Below are 16,706 nucleotides of genomic sequence, written 5' to 3' on the forward strand. Positions count from 1 at the left end.
GAAGGCAGGAGGAGAAGGGAACAACAGAGGAGGAGATGGTTGGATGGCATTACCGACTCAATGGACGTGATTTTGAGCAAGCTCTGGGAGACAGTGGACAGGGAAGCCCGGCATGCTACAGTCCATGCGGTGGCAGAGTCGGACACAACTGAGCGACTGAACAACTCTTCTCTTTGTTTAACAAACGTAGCATCCTGCACCTAATCTTACTTTGCTTCTTTCGGCTCACAATTCATTTTTGAGCCTCGTGCCGGATGACTTTCCCTTCTTTTTTCACCGCTGCCTCCAAGTGTTTATCCTGGTCCTGTGCTCCCCTTGGTCGTCATCTCGGTCGAAGTCCAGTCGCTTAGAGTCAGTAGAGGACCCTGGAATAGCTCCCAGCGCTGGCCGCTGGCCTTTGCAGCCTTTCGATTGTCAAAACCAGCAGATGCCTTTCGTTCGACCGTGCTTTTTGCCAATAACCACCTAACAGAAATTAGAGGAAGGCTTGCGGCGGGCTGGGGATGTAGCTCAGTGGTAGAGCGCATGCTTTGCATGTATGAGGCCCCGGGTTCGATCCCCGGCATCTCCAGAACAAGCAGCAGTTTCTGTTTTGCTTTCTCTCGACCCCAGAGTTTAGAAATGCAGAACCCAAGGAAACACCCTAAATCGTGGAGTTTGCGCAGGTTGTGGGCACGGCGGCGGCCTTCACCCACTCTAGGCTCAACCCCGCGACGGTGCATTTAAACTTCGGACTGAAAATTCACGGATTAAGCTCTGCTATTGCATCAGGATGCAAACATCCCTCCTCAGAGCCTGTGTTTCTCAGGGATGGAAAAGGGCTAGGGTGATGGCAGAAAAGGGACGGAAGTGGGAAGGACGGTAAGTCAAGCATGATTGGTAGAGTTTGAATTTCTCAGGTTGCCAATAATCTTGTCTTTAGTGGCCCAATTTTGTCCCAATTAAATTCAACTTTAAACCTCAAGCTAGATACAACCGGAACCCTTCCTTCAAGTAAAAGTTACTGAGACGAAAGTTTACGTGCCCGGCTAGCTCAGTCGGTAGAGCATGAGACTCTTAATCTCAGGGTCGTGGGTTCGAGCCCCACGTTGGGCGACGGGTGTATTTTGCTCTTAACTACCGGAAGGTTGATAATGAAAAATACTTCTGTTCTTGATCCATGTGTATAAGTTGATGTGGGCTTCTTGCTGTTATGCTCTTGTTCGTTGATTACTGTATCCTTTACCTACTAGCAAAGCAACATTTTAGAAATTACTGATCCCTGGCCTGGGAGGAACCCGCATTGCCTTGGGCAACTAAGCCCATGGGTCACAACTGTTCAGCCTGGGCTCTGGAGGCGTAGCCGCGACTTCTGAAGCCTAGGTACTCTACAGCCTGAGCTCCACAAGAGATACCACTGCAATGAGAAGCTTGTGCGCCGCAATTAGAGAAAGCATCCGTCCAGCAAAGAAGACCCAATGCAGCCAAAAATAAATATTTTTTAAAAATTGTTCAAAACGTATGTAATAAAATTTACTATTTTCACTATTAAAAAATAATTATAGCTGATACACAATGTGTTAGTTTCTGCTATACAGCAGATATATATATCAGTTCAGTCGCTCAGTCGTGTCCAACTCTTTGCCTGTATGTATATGTATATATGTCTATATACATATAGACATATGTATGTATGTATATGTATATACTTTGTCATATTCTTTTCCACTATGGTTTATTAGAAGATAGTGAATATAGTTTCCTGTGCTATACAGTAGGATCTTGTTCGTTTTCACTATTTTAAAGTGCACAATTCTGTGCCTCTAAACACACTTACATCGCTAGGCAACCCTCATCACCATCCATCCTCAGAACTTTTCCATATTGCCCAACTGCAATTCTACCCAATGAACATTAGCTCCCTATCTATCTTTCTCCCAGTCCCTGGCAACCACCGTTCTACTCTCTGTCTCTATGCATTTGGCTATTCTTTGTTGTTGTTGTCTAGTCACTAAATCGTGTCCGACTCTTTGAGATCCCATGGGCTGTAGCCCACCAGGGATCCTCCGTCCTTGGGATTTCCCAGGCAAGAATACTGGAGTGGGTTACCATTTCCTTCTCTGGGATCTTCCAGACCCGGGGATCCAACCCACTTCTCCTGCATTGCTTGATGAATTCTTTACTGCCTGCCACTCTAGGAACTTCATATAAGATGAATCAAAATTATTTTTCCTTTGTGATTGGGTTATTTCACTTAGTGTGATATCTTCAAGATTCTTCCATATTGTAGCATGCTCCAAATTTCTTCCTTTCAAGGCTAAACAACAGGGGGTTCCCTTGTGGCTCAGACGATAAAGAATCTGCCCACTTTGTGGGAGACCTGGGTTTGATCGCTGGGGTCCCAAAGAGTCAGACACGACTGAGCGACTAACACTTTCACTTTTCAATATTCCATTGTATGTATATACCATATTTTGTTTATCCATTTATCTCTTAGTAGACACTTCAGCTCAGTTCAGTTGCTCAGTCCTGTCTGACTCTTTGTGACCCCATGGACTGCAGCATGCCAGGCTTTCCTGTCCATCACCAACTCTCCAGGCTTGCTCAAACTCATTTCCATCAAGTCGGTGATGCCATTCAACCATTTCATTCTCTGTTGTCCCCGTCTCCTCCTGCCTTCAACCTTTCCCAGCATCAGGGTCTCTTCAAATGAGTCAGTTCTTTGAATCAGGTGGCCAAAGTACTGCAGTTTCAGCTTCAGCATCAGTCCACTTAGATTCCTTTCATCTTTCAGCAACTGTGAATAATGCTGCTGTGAATATGGGTTTACTTATATCTGTTCTGTTCAAGTTCCTGCTTTCACTTCTGCACATATATCTAGAAGTGGATTTGCTGATCATAAGGTATTTCTATGTTTATTTTTTTTAAATCGTCATACCATTTTCCACAGAGGCTGCACCATGAAATGAATTTTTAAAACATCTTTTGAGTAGGTAATATACTGTACTGTTCAAAAAGTGAAACATCTATAAAAATATTCAGTGAAAAGTATCCAACTTCTATTCTCCTTTCTTAGGTAACAAGTTTGCATCCATGTGCATATTCTCCCAGAATTTTTTTAATGCAGAGATATTTTTATTTTCCTCTATCTTACATAAAGATATAATTACAGCTCTGTTATATTTTTATTTTCTTTCTATCTCAAGACATAGAAATTTTACTCAGTCTTTTTTGCAGCTGTCTAATATCCCACTGTAGATGAATCCTAGTTCATTCAGCAGATCACCTACTGATGGATATTTATAGTTTCCAATCTCATGCTATTTCAAGTGATGCTGCATTAATAAGCATGTAGTGTAGTCATTTTGCACTTTTGAACTTACATCTGCAAGGAAAATTACCAGAAGTAAGATTCCTGGGTCAAGTAAGATTCATTATATATGAAGCTGTAATTTTACAGAAATAGACAAATTACCAGGCTATGGCTCCTACAGGGTATTATTACTTCCCACCAGTCATGAATAACTGTTTCTCCTCTGCCTTGGTGGCATCAAGCTGCTTGAAAAACAAACCTAACATGTGGCTGTCCCTATCCCCTTAATATTGCCAGGGTCCCTCATTGTCTGTCTTATAAAATAATAACCATTGCAGGGCCTACAGGATACTACCTACAGAGAAAGGGACCTTCCTTTTGCCTCTCATAGGAGCATACTTGGACAAAAGATTTTGAAGATCACATTGTCACTCTAACTTATGATTTCTAATCCAACTGTATAGGATAACACTGTTTTCTCTTTTCAGACATGTTTTTGTGGGAGCCATCGTGTTTTCTTCACTTGCAAAGCCATGACATCGTTGGAAGACCTGTTTAGTTATTTTTTACTTGGCAAATTTTCTCCCTTGGGCAGGAAGACTCTAGTCAGATATAGGAAATTAAATTTGTATGTGATTTTCTATAACATCTTGATGTCATGTAGGGCATATATAAATTATTTGATCATGCATGTAGATTGTGAAGTGATCTCGAATAACGATTATATATAATTTATATGTAAAGGGGCTTCCCTGGTGGCTGAGAGGTTAAAGCGTCTGCTTGGAATGCGGGAGATGAGGGTTCGATCCCTGGGTCGGGAAGATCCCCTGGCGAAGGAAATGGCAACCCACTCCAGCACTCTTACCTGGAGAATCCCATGGAGGGAGGAGCCTGGTAGGCTACAGTCCATGGGCTCTCAAAGAGTCGGACACGATTGAGCGACTTCACTTTCACTGATCAACCATCTACTTGAATATTTTTATTTAAAAATATCATTTGAAACAGAAAATTATCTTCAGGTTTACTATATTCATGGCTAGTGGGTAAAGAACCTGCCTGCAATGCAGTAGACACAGGAGATGCAGTTTTGATCCCTGGGTCAGGAAAATCCCCTAGAGGAGGAAAGGGCAACTCACTCCAGTATTCTTGCCTGGGAAATACCATAAACAGAGGAGCCTGGCGGGCTACAGTCCATGGGATTGCAAAGAGTCGGACACAACTGAGCATGAACAAGTAGACGGATATTCTGACCAGTCTAAAAATATTCTAGTATCAAAAATAAAAATACTCCTGTATCTTTAACAGTTACTGGTTTCCCTTTCCTAAACTTGAGAAAATCATTCTTCTATGGTCTCTGTAGCATCAGCAGAGATGGTTCAAACGTCATCAAAGGCTCACCCCATTATTTCAATGCTATTTATATCACATTGGTTTAAGGGTGCAAGTCCCCCTAGAAAAAGGCATATCTCAGTCACATCATGGGGAATGTGAATTTGGGGTAAGGAAGAAGACAAAAGGTCAACTAGAGCAAGCTAACTCTGGAGGACTCCCTGCAAAAGGAATAATGGCCAAAAAAGATGACCCAGAATGACCTGCTCCTCTAGTCTGTGTCAGGACCAATTGAATTAAAATCACTGCCTATTTTGGGAAACCCTTTCTGCTGTCATTTGAGATGTTCAGTGTCTAAGGGCAGTGGAAGGCTTTTGAAAAGGGAAAGGAATATATACTTCTTTTGTGATTAATATTCATTGTATTATAGTTACAAATGTTAAAGTCTAGTTTTTCTCAAGGTTTTAAATTCAATTAAAAAATTTTGTTGTTTTTCTTATAAAGCTAGAAAATGTTGAAACAACCAGAACAATCCCTTTCATTGGTTCTTATGTGAATTAAAGCCACCGAAAGGCATCATTCTGAACATCTAAGCCACTGATGATATTCTCTAAAACATTTTAAATGATAATTACAGACTTTATCTGAACCCTCAATTCACGACGAGGTGAGGGAGGCACTGGTGAGGTCACACAGCTAGGACCTAGAGCTGATGTTTATTGTTTATTTGAAAATTTCTGAATGAACCTGTGTGTTCATCTTAAAAACTCCACACTGTGTTAAAATTCCTACTGTGTTCTTCATTTGCCTGGGAGTCCTCAAACACATAAAATCCTGTGTCCTCCACTCATTTTTCTACCCATCTGCAAACAAAACCAGCAAATGGTGTGGATGCAGTCATCAGAATGCAGAGCCTTGGGGGTATAGCTGTGGCTCCTTAACCTCCAAGGTTGGTTAAGGAGGTCTTGGTTTTTTCCCCCATCCTTAAATCCACCAAGTTTACACCTACTTCAGGGCCTTTGAACCTTCTGCCCCTTCTCCCAAAGTCCATTTCTCCAAGATATTTCTAAGGTGGCTCTTTCTTATCTTTCTCAGCTCATTGTCACCTCTTGTGATGTATCTTTCCTGGACTATCTCTCTAATACTGTCCTCTGCCTACCACTCTGTCAGATAACCCTCACTAATTTTCTCACAGTCTGTATCACTCTCTAAGATTACTTTTCTATCTGCTTATTTGTTTGTTGTTTTAATTGCCTGTTAGAAGGTAAACATCAGGAGGTCAAGTCTTTTTCACTGGCCTGTCTTTTTCACTGCAGTGTAAATGAATGAATGAATGAAGTTTCCCTTTAACAGTGGCACACCATAGGTTTGTTGCAAGAGTGCAAAGAATCAATGTGTGCCCAGCATCTAGAACAGTTTTTAGTCCATGGTAAGGATTCAATTCACAAGGTTTGTAGCTATTAATATTATTTCCTAACGCTGAAGTTTTATACAGTAACAGAATAACCAGAGGGAAAGGGAGATGATCAATAGAGTGACTATAGAAGGATATATCACGAGATCTATGAGGAATATAAAGAAATGAGGCCATGGGGTGGGAACTGGTGAATGTAGAGATAAAACAGAAATGGTGGAAGAGAGAGAAGTGTTGAAGCTGAGTGATGAGTGCTTGGGACTTCTTAATACCATTCTGTCTACTTTATATTTCTTAATAAAAGTTTAAAAAATAAAAGCAAAAAGTAACACAATTACTTTTGAGTGAGAGATTTAGGTAAATAATTTTGTAGAGTATTGATGTTGAGTATATTTGATTGAGGTTTATTTGGGGGAAAAAAAAAAGGTAAAGATCCAGCAAAGCTACAATTAAATAGAGCTCTCAGTGTACGTTTACATCCTTTAAAGGATTTCCCTAGGGAACCTCAGAAGTGGGGGAGCCAACCTTTGGTCCCATGCATTGTGTCCTGGTACCCATATTTGACTCTTTTATTTTTTACTAAAAAAAAAAAAAAAGAAAACAAAACACCTTTCTGAACTTGATTCTTTCAAGAATTCTTCCAAGTAAGGTCCAAAATTATTCTTTATCTAGGAAAAATTAAAGATAGGCCTGAAGTGTGAGTTTCTACCAGAAAATAAGTGTGCTTTCAAATTGTCAGGGCAGTGCTGAAAGGATAAAGGGGCCAATTTTAAAGGGGCTTCCACTGACAAGCAGCAACAATTTAAGCATCAAAAAGAGGATAACTTTAGCATTAATTGAAACAAGATGAAACTAATAAAGCTCTCAAGCCCTATTGACAAGTTAGCATTAAATGTAACCCAAAAGAAATATGACCCTCATGAGACAACTTCCTGTGGAGCTTATTGCCTAGCCCAGCTGCCTCTTTGGTGTTAACTGTGTTGCAGTGGATTTGTTTACTGCCTCCCCAAGGAAGTCAGAGGAGACTCGAAGGTTAGCTGAGGCAGGGACCAAAATCCACCTGGTGAAGAGTGACAGGACTGAGTGATGATCCTGGCCTCCCGGAGTCTTGGGTGGGCTTGGAGGGGGTACAGCAAGAGACACTCTGACAGTCCAGAGCCTGGGATGCAGGGACTGTTCTGATCTATCTCAAATCAGTCAGTAAAAACTGAGGGAAAAAAAAAAAAAAAAGAAAAAAGAAATTGAGGGAGCAGGGGAAACTCTGGGAAAATTCTTCCAAGTGGGGTCCAAAATTCTTCACTCTTCTAGGGCTCTACGTTGTACAGCTGGGCCCTAGCCGTTTTGGTCGGGTTTACATCTGTAAACCAAGCTAAGGCATATGAGTGAGTATTTTTAAAAAAGCACTGATAAAGATACGGGCATGATATTGATTTTGTGTCTGTGAAAGTTATGTGAATGCAGGTAACCTAACAAGCTTTGCCATCACGTAGCTAGTTTTGATTATGCTTTGTCTGCATTTAAGATGCGAAAGTGCTTTCACTGCCAGGGCCTGGGGTTTGATTCCTGGCCTGGCAACTAAAATCTCTCAAGCTGCGCAGCACGGCCTCCCAACCTTCCACCCCGCCCCCACCTCCGCACAACCAACACCCCCGGCCCCAGCCCCGCCCCAATGCAAAAAGAAAAAAAACAAAAACAAAAAAACCCTGTGAAACTTTATTTAAAAAGAATTTGATTTACCACTTAGATATTTTATCTATTTGACTTTCAAGCTTGACAGAAGTCCTAGGGAAAGAAGTAGTTGCTTCTCGCTCGTGTAAATTGTTGTACCGTCAGGTGTATGAAAGTGTAAACCCCATTTTCCATGCATAGAAGCAGGCTACACTTCTTCACAAGTCCACACCGTGTGCCTGTCTGCAGACATCTTTCAGGCCGGGAACTCTGGCCTGGGGACTCCAAGTACCGCTGGTCTGCTTCTCTGAAGCCTTTGCGGACGTTTTGCCCTTGACCTCTGGAGCCCGTTTCCTAACACACCCTTCGAGTCGCATAGGCACGCAGCAGATGCGCAGCAAGTGAGGACGGATGAAGAAGGCGGCTGACCGAGACACCTGTGGAGAGGCTGATGTTCTTTTTACTGTTCTATTCTGCCGCTGAAGACGGATGCCGTAGGTGCAGGCCTGGAGTGAAACCAGTCAGGATAGAAGAACTTAGACTCGCTCACGGTGGTGTCCCGTAAGGTGAAGGTTGTCGCGCTAATATTCGTCAGCGCTGAGCGGGAACCAGTCACCAGCAGATCTCTGGCAGAACCAGGTACTTTCCCGGCTATGCTAACTTGAATTTCTCTAGGAGCCGTTTCATTCCGCATTCTCCGTCCTTTAGCTCCGTCTGCTACTTCCTCTACCCCACATTTAGTCATCTCGTGTGACGTGTCTGTGGCTCAGTGGCCTCACCTGCAGGAGAGGGAGACACCGACAACAGGACCAGTCAACGTGATTGTGATACATGGTGAGGTTATTACTGCTGTTTCCTGTGAACTCTCTTTCCCAGCCTGACTTCCACTATATGATTCCAACGCACTTCTTGTACTTTCTACTATTTCATTTGTCTTTGAGTGGCATTCCTGCCTTCTGATATTCTAGGATTTTAAGTTCTGTGAAGGATGGCTCTAATGACAGACCACCTTCTCTTGCGCTACAGACCTAGACATCCGTAATATACTCGCTTGAAGTGAACTGGTAATAGATTGGAAAAGAGAGCGATAGTATAAAACTGTAAAAGCTAAGCATACTTTTACACACATACATTCCAGGGACAGATGACAAAACTTGACAAATCAACCAGAAGAAAGTGGTTGTAGCTGGGGAAAATAGAAAGCATCCTTACTGTTTCCGCCCGGTTTCGAACCGGGGACCTTTCGCGTGTTAGGCGAACGTGATAACCACTACACTACGGAAACACCTGACATCTACTCCTTTCAAATCCCTTATAGACTATAGTCATTGTCATTGCCCAGGCCCTCCTACCTCACCTTCTGGGTCAGGAGCCCTTGGAACAATTCTACTCTAGGACATCGGTCCCCTGGTGGCCCCAGGTAGCAGTGTTTGTCAAACTTGTGGAGCACGACCGGTTGGTAGGTTATGAAATCAGTCAAGTTCAGCAATTTTTTAAAAAAAGGCGTGAATGAAAGCAGCAAGCCTCGCCGAAGGGAAGGTAAAACTTGGATAACCCTTTTCATTATCTGTCTTCTAGGGAGACTGCTGATGCTGGGTAAGATTGCGGGCAGGAGGAGAAGGGGACGACGGAGGATGAGATGGTTGGATGGCATCACCGACTCAATGGACATGAGTTTGGTTACACTCCGGGAGTTGGTGATGGACAGGGAGGCCTGGCATGCTGCGGTTCCTGGGGTCGCGAAGAGTCGGACACGACTGAGCAACTGAACTGAACTGAGGGGGACTGCCGCCGGGTTTAAATTTTCACATAATTTGTGCTCTATTGATAGTTACACTCTAAAGTATTCAAATAAAAATACATGAGATTTGAATATATTTTCATAAAAATATATGTTAAATACGAACAAGCAACAATGAAATTAATTTTACATATGCTTTCAGAATAACTATTTCTTAGAAATAATATAAAATTATTAAGAATAAAGGGGAGATTGAAACATATCGTTTTAAGTCGATGTTACTTAAATAAAGCTGAAATTTTTATTAAATTTTGAAAATGTAGTGAAATCTCTTAAGTACCTTATAAAAATAAAATTCATCAATCCTAGCATTCGATGCCCAGAATTGGGATGAAATTTAACGTATATTATATGTCGTTTACACGTATGCAAATTTAAGAGCAGTATGGATGGTTTAAAATACTGCAAAGTGTTTTTCTGCCACCAGCGCTGGTTGCCAAAGACCAAGGTAACCAGGAATTGGAAAAGAGCCTGGGTCGTACTGAGTGGGGATTCTTAATGTGTGAGTACGGATTCTGTGACAGGGAAGCCCCTCTCCCCCAGAGCACAGGGCAGGAGACTCTTGTCAGAGTCTAGTTCAAGGTTAGCAAGGAGACTGCAAGTGGCTGAATTCATGCATGCGTTACAATTTTCCCTTCCTAAACCATAATTTGACTCTACCCATTTGTCCTTCCTTTTTTTGCACATCTCCACTCCCTTGGCTTCAGTGGAAGTTTTGCTGCTGGGTTTCCATCTAATCGGACTCCTCTATGTACTTGAGGCCAACTCCCTGAGGGTCAGATCTCAGCTCACACTTGACCCACTCTCCTTCCCTCCATCTGTCACTCCAGCTGTGACCGCTCTCCCCAAGCTTCAGATCTTCCTGCCTTGGACATGCCCTTTTAGATATCTCCCAACCTGTCCAAGACTGAACTGACTAAACCTCTCTCCTCCCTCCCCTAACAGCCCCAATCTTCAGCATCTGATCTTGATTATTAACCCATATAAAACAGAAATCCAGAAGACCCCTTTCCTACCCTGAGTACAAACCATACATCCAGCTCCTTTGCCGCTTCTCCGTCTGGCTGCTGCCTTGACCCTGGCACAAGCCCCTTCCTGTCTGGACTGTGGTTGTGTCCTTCCAGCCCCTCTCCCTGAGGAAGTCTCACTTCCCTCACACCTTCAGCTCTTCATTCCTGAAAGGCTCCAAAACGTACATCAGAGTCTTTCTGCCTCTTCGGCCTTTAAAGAGCAAAGATCCTACCATGCATTAGCCTGATTCTGAACTGCTGAACGCCAAGAGCTACATAGGTCACTTACTAGCAGAGGGATCGGAGAAGGCAATGGCACCCCACTCCAGTACTCTTGCATGGAAAATCCCATGGATGGAGGAGCCTGGTGGGCTACAGCCCGTGGAGTCGCTAAGAGTCGGACACAACTAAGCGCTTCACTTTCACTTTTCACTTTCATGCATTGGAGAAGGAAATGGCAACCCACTCCAGTGTTCTTGCCTTGAGAATCCCAGCAACGGGAGCCTGGTGGGCTGCCGTCTATGGGGTCGCACAGAGTCCGACACAACTGAAGAGACTTAGCAGCAGCAGCAGCAGCAGCAGAGGGATTCCAAACAAGACCTGGCCTGAGGGGCTTCTGTGGAATGGGTGGAGAGGAGAGAAAAGCAGAAATTGTAGCAAAAAGCTGGGGAGGGTGTGCCCTTGGCTTGTTGGGAGACAGGGAAGAGAAACGTGTACATTTGGACTTTCTCTTAATGAAAAAGTCAGAATCTTTTAAGAATGTTTTCCAGTCCCAGTAAAGGTGGTAAAAAAAAAAAATATCCCTGAAGCAACTTTGCAGATGAATTTGCAAGCCTTTTGCAACACGAAATGCCAAAGTCCAAACTATTTCAACACTGGCTTGTTTAGACCCGTCTATTCCAAGAAAAGATGGTAATAACAGTAACTCCCCAGGGATCTGTGAGTTATGACTGTACTAGGAACTCTACCTGTTTTACCAGCTCTGCCCAATTCCTGTCTTGCACTGTGCCGGGAGCCGGCATATTGCATATTGAGTGAGGATCTGTAATAGCTCAACTGGAATTCTATCACTGCCGGGAGCCAGCGTGAGGCACTCCGCCCATGGCAAAGGTCATGAGGAAGGAGGCTCGGCATACGCAAAGGCGGGATCGAGCCTCAGGAGTCCCCCTGGAAATTCTCGAGCATCTACCCCCAAAACCAGAGTCTGCCTACTTTCTGCTTTGTGCTTTCACCTACACCTCTGACTTTACGGGGGGCTGTCCCCCACTACCTCTCTCTGAAAAAAGAATTAGCTTACAGCTCCAGTTAATTCCTGGGTGTGACTGTGTTTAACCTACAAACTCCTTTGGAAATCCTCTAGCCTGCCTGAATAGGTTTTTCCGGCCACATGTGATTGTCCAGAGCCTCCCAACTGTGAGAGGCAGGAGATGTTCTAAACTGTCTAAACACAGATTCCTTTGAGTAGTTAAAAGATTGATTAGAAATTGTATTGGTGAAGGGTTTTTCACTTGTTGGGCCAATGTTTGCTGCTAAGTCTGCATACTCCTTACCTACTGTGTCCTTGGTAGTGTATTGATTGATATAATGGGTGTATAGAAATGTAAAATGCAGCTTTGTCCAATGCTTTTTGGGAGGCTGGTGCCTGACTTTGGAATAATCACCTTTAGAGAAAAATAAGTTTCTTAAAATGTTAACAGGCCTCCAAGCCAGAAGATGATGTAATTCACCTGAACTTTTGCATATGATAAGTTTGAAAGCCTGGCTTCGATTAGGACCAGGAACTGCTGTCCTTGCATGACTCCACCCCTTCCCCCATTATCCTCTATGCACAACTTAAGGTATAAAAACTACTTTGGAAAATAAAGTGCGGGCCTTGTTCACCAAAACTTGGTCTCCCCATGTCGCTCTCTCTTTCAAATTCTGGCTGAGTCTCCATCTGGAGCGCGGAACCCACCATGCTTGCTAATTATGCCTGGGCTTCTAAGATCCGACTGGGGAGGCCTCAGTGTCTCCTCTCCTTCGGGAGAACGGAAGGACGCCTGCGGCCTACGTAAGTGGTGCAAACTTCTTGTCTTGAAGTTTTATTGGTCTCCCGCGTAAACCAAGCTACTCAGCCTCTTTTCTCCACTGAATTTTCCTACTGAGCTATCCTCATTCTATTACTCTTTGTATCCTTAATTAAAGTGTAATTAAGCAGTTGTTTCCTGACCCTCGCCTACGCCGTCTCTCCTTCAAATACCCTGGATCAGCTGGGGCTGGACCCCGGCAACTGTCTTCAGAGGGTGTCATGCTAAACTCTCCCTAACTCTTCCTTTCCATACACTTCTGAGACTGAAGGTGATAACTATCCTTCACTTAGCAAGTTTAATAAACCAGCTTTATATAATCAGCCAACTTCTGTTGTGGTCTGGTATGTATGTGGGGAGACTTCTACAGATGGAAAATAGAAAATGAGATGAATTTATAGGACCGACCGAGGAACAATAAATGGAAAAGAATGAATTCATGTGAAGTTAAGGAAGAAGCTGGTGACAAGACCTGCTGAAGATGTTGATGTTAGGGTCTTTTTAAAAAAGGGCATTTTAGCTGGAGAGGATGTGAAGAAAAGGGAACACTCTTACATTGTTGGTAGGAATATAAACTAGTACAGCCACTATGGAGAACAGTGTGGAGATGCCTTAAAAAACAGGAAACAGAACTGCCATATGACCCAGCAATCCCACTGCTGGGCATACACAATGAGGAAACCAGGATTGAAAGAGACATGTGTACCCCAATGTTCATCAAAGCACTGTTTACAACAGCTAGGACATGGACACAACCTAGATGTCCGTTGGCAGACAAACAAGGAAGTTGTGGTACATATACACAATGGAATATTACTCAACTATTAAAAAGAATGGATTTGAGTCAGTTCTAATGAGGTGGATGAAACTGGAGCTTATTATACAGATTGAGATAAGTCAGAAAGAAAAGCACCAATACAGTATATTAATGCATATATATGGAATTTAGAAAGATGGTAACAACGACCTTATGTGCAAGACAGCAAAAGAGACACAGATATAAAGAACAGACTTTTGGACTCCCTCGGAGAAGACAAGGGTGGGATGATTTGAGAGACTACCATTGAAACATGTATATTACCATATGTGAAATAGATGACCAGTCCAAGTTTGATGCATGAAACAGGGCACTAAAAGACATTGCACTGGGACCACCCAGACAGACGGGATGGGGAAGGATGTGGGAGGGGGGATCCGGTGACTGATTCATGTCAATGTATGGCAAAAACTACAATATTGTAAAGTAATTAGCCTCTAATTAAAATAAATTAATAAAGAAAACAAAAAAATAATTTTTTAAATAACTGTAAAGACCTGTCATAAGCATATCCTCCAACACTCACCAAATGCCTTTTCCCAGAATAATGTGTTTGATAGGTCATCAGTCTTAGAACTCTATAAATAAAATGTATCATGATTTTAAGATTTAAAAAGGGGGGGGGTTATTTTAACATTCCTTTATGTGTGGGGGGGGAATGTGGAGACTAGGATGTGTAGGGCAACATTTCACAAAAGATCGACTCAGTATGGAGCTTAAGGAGAATATATTGAACGTGAGGTCTTCAGACTTCGAAATAGGGCCGTGGCTTTAAGAGCGCGGAATACTAACCTCAAAATCACCTCGTAAAGTGGTCGCTAATCAGGGTGCCCTGGGGTCATACCTCAGTTTCTGGAGGAGTATTGTCTCGTAAACAAGGAATCTGTCGCCCGGTATTCAACCTTCACTGTCCCCTTAGAGCTTGGTGCACTCCATCTGTTCTGTAGCCCAGCTACTGGGCATCATCAGCGGGAAGATGGATCCCAGAAGGGTCTCGGACTGCTGCCCTTACACGGAGATCTCTTTTACTGTCTCATTTTCCAAAATCGATTACCGCCCAACGTGGGGCTCGAACCCACGACCCTGAGATTAAGAGTCTCATGCTCTACCGACTGAGCTAGCCGGGCTACTGGTAGACGCATGTCTTCTGTCCCAGGAGACCAAAATCCACAAGCAAGAATGCAGCTCACTGCTGCTGCTGCTAAGTCGCTTCAGTCGTGTCCGACTCTGTGCGACCCTATAGACGGCAGTCCACCAGGCTCCCCCGTCCCTGGGATTCTCCAGGCAAGAACACTGGAGTGGGTTGCCATTTCCTTCTCCAATGCATGAAAGTGAAAAGTGAAAGTGAAGTCGCTCAGTCGTGTCTGACTCTTAGCGACCCCATGGACTGCAGCCTACCAGGCTCCTCTGTCCATGGGATTTTCCAGGCAAGAGTACTGGAGTGGGGTGCCATTGCCTTCTCCGGCAGCTCACTACTAAACAACTACAAAAGTACTATGGAGCTCCTACTGTGCGCCTGGCGAAAGCATCTGAAATCTACACCCTCTCGACGTGGGACAGCTGGCCATGCAGGCTTCCGTGGGGAAGAGCAAGAAGATTAGCTAAGGTGCCAGAACCGAATTTCCACTGGAGCTCTTAGGTAGAATATTGCCTGCTACAGTGCCGCTTCACTGCCTGTCTCCGAGAAACAGAAATACAGGTAAACATAGATACACACACACGTTTTTGATGTGACGGTCTTCAATCCAGGACGCGAGAGAGGTAGTGACTAGAATTGAAAAGTAAAACATGTTTCCGCCCGGTTTCGAACCGGGGACCTTTCGCGTGTGAGGCGAACGTGATAACCACTACACTACGGAAACGCCCACAAGGGCTTTCTCGCTGATTACTTCCCTGAATCTACACATGGCCCCTACTGGTCAGGATGATACAACACAGGATTCCAAAGGGACATGGGGCTTTAGGGGCCGTCTGAACCACATTCAGGTCTGGTGGTCCCATTTATCTGCCACAGTAGCGCTTGCAGCTCCTGGCACGGCCTAGTACATAGTTTATGCACGAAGATTCGTAGTTTTGGCGCGTTCCCACCACCATTTTATAAAGCACATGTCCTTTTGTGGCGTTTCCACAAGAAGCGTGAAGCGCCTCGCGATTAGGGTCAATTCTGCGTGCCCAGTTCTGGCATCGCGCAGCGCCCGACACTCACTAGGGAGTCCCGTAACTTTCCCTGCTGTTTTTAAAATTTTTTTTTAATTAAGCAAGATCATGTTTTTTAAAAACATCAAGAATTATTTCTATCGCACAAATAATCCATTTGGCTGAGATGCTCCAGGTACCACAGCAGCATCTTGACTGATACCGTTCTACATCCTAGCTAGGATTCTCTCAAGTAAAACCCAATGCCGCAAACCCAGTTTGAGCCCCTGCTCTTACACTGCGACTCCACGCAGACAGACCTCGAAGTATTCTGGGCGTGGAGCACGCGTGGTGCACAGCTCAGAAAGAGTTGAAAGACTCAATAGCAATTGGGTGGTGGGAAACAAAATTATTATTTTTTTCTTTAAGGCAATAAATTGACTTGGTTCAAGTTCAAAAGATACAGAACGACATTTACAGAAAAGTGTCCTAGATAAACTAGTATTCATCCAGAGATAGACAACAACGATGATAATGATGGATAGCTAAACCTTGTATCTCACTTACAATGTGCTAGGCAATAATAGTTTTGCACGACAGTAATTTCACTAAACCCTCTGAGAACTACCTTTATGAATTAGTACAGGACTATAAAGCTATTACATACATTTAACATCCTATCCCCCTCCCTTCTTTACAATTATACTCTACACATTGTTTAGCACCTTGTTTTTTTCATTTCATTTGTACATTTTGGGGAGGATTCCCTTTTTTACATCTGAAGTGTTCCACTGTGTGAATGTGCATGTCATGATTTGCTACGGTTCCTTTACTGATGGCAGTTAAGAAAGTTCATCTAAACGAAGCGACAGTGACCGATGGTAGTTTCTACAGTGTGTGGAAATGCCAACTACAGCAGGGAGTATGGGAAGGGTCTCCGGTCCCACCTCCACCGTACTTCTACAGACCCCGCCCCCTAGTCAGTCTCGGACCGACTCTCGGAGTCTTCAAACAACCAAGTCCTTCGCCTAGATGGGCCGGAAGTACTTCAGGGTTCTCACCGACACCCGCCCTTCCCATTTCCGGCATCGGCCGTGGGGAGTTCCTGCTGCAGTTCTCCGTCGGTAGGATGGCGCCGGGCCGATACGGTCATAGCATCGAGAGTAGACGGGT

The 16,706-nt window shown here is 43.8% G+C and overlaps 1 long non-coding RNA gene and 5 other non-coding genes across 6 annotated transcripts; 2 read left to right on the forward strand and 4 right to left on the reverse strand.

Annotated features, from left to right (window-relative positions):
- Positions 1-499: 499 nt before the first annotated feature.
- TRNAA-UGC (transfer RNA alanine (anticodon UGC)) lies at positions 500-571 on the forward strand. The gene has a single exon. It is a non-coding gene; the product is annotated as a tRNA-Ala (tRNA).
- A 451-nt stretch (positions 572-1,022) lies between these two features.
- TRNAK-CUU (transfer RNA lysine (anticodon CUU)) lies at positions 1,023-1,095 on the forward strand. The gene has a single exon. It is a non-coding gene; the product is annotated as a tRNA-Lys (tRNA).
- A 6,639-nt stretch (positions 1,096-7,734) lies between these two features.
- LOC129631321 (uncharacterized) lies at positions 7,735-16,631 on the reverse strand. Its single transcript, XR_008703987.1, has 2 exons — positions 16,481-16,631; positions 7,735-8,482 (listed from the first exon to the last, which is right to left on the reverse strand). It is a non-coding gene; the product is annotated as an uncharacterized LOC129631321 (long non-coding RNA).
- On the reverse strand, positions 8,916-8,988 carry TRNAV-AAC (transfer RNA valine (anticodon AAC)). Its single transcript has one exon. It is a non-coding gene; the product is annotated as a tRNA-Val (tRNA).
- On the reverse strand, positions 14,452-14,524 carry TRNAK-CUU (transfer RNA lysine (anticodon CUU)). Its single transcript has one exon. It is a non-coding gene; the product is annotated as a tRNA-Lys (tRNA).
- On the reverse strand, positions 15,187-15,259 carry TRNAV-CAC (transfer RNA valine (anticodon CAC)). The gene has a single exon. It is a non-coding gene; the product is annotated as a tRNA-Val (tRNA).
- Positions 16,632-16,706: the final 75 nt, after the last annotated feature.

The sequence above is a fragment of the Bubalus kerabau genome, chromosome 1, assembly GCF_029407905.1.
Source record: "Bubalus kerabau isolate K-KA32 ecotype Philippines breed swamp buffalo chromosome 1, PCC_UOA_SB_1v2, whole genome shotgun sequence".
NCBI classification, from domain to species: Eukaryota; Metazoa; Chordata; class Mammalia; order Artiodactyla; family Bovidae; genus Bubalus; species Bubalus kerabau.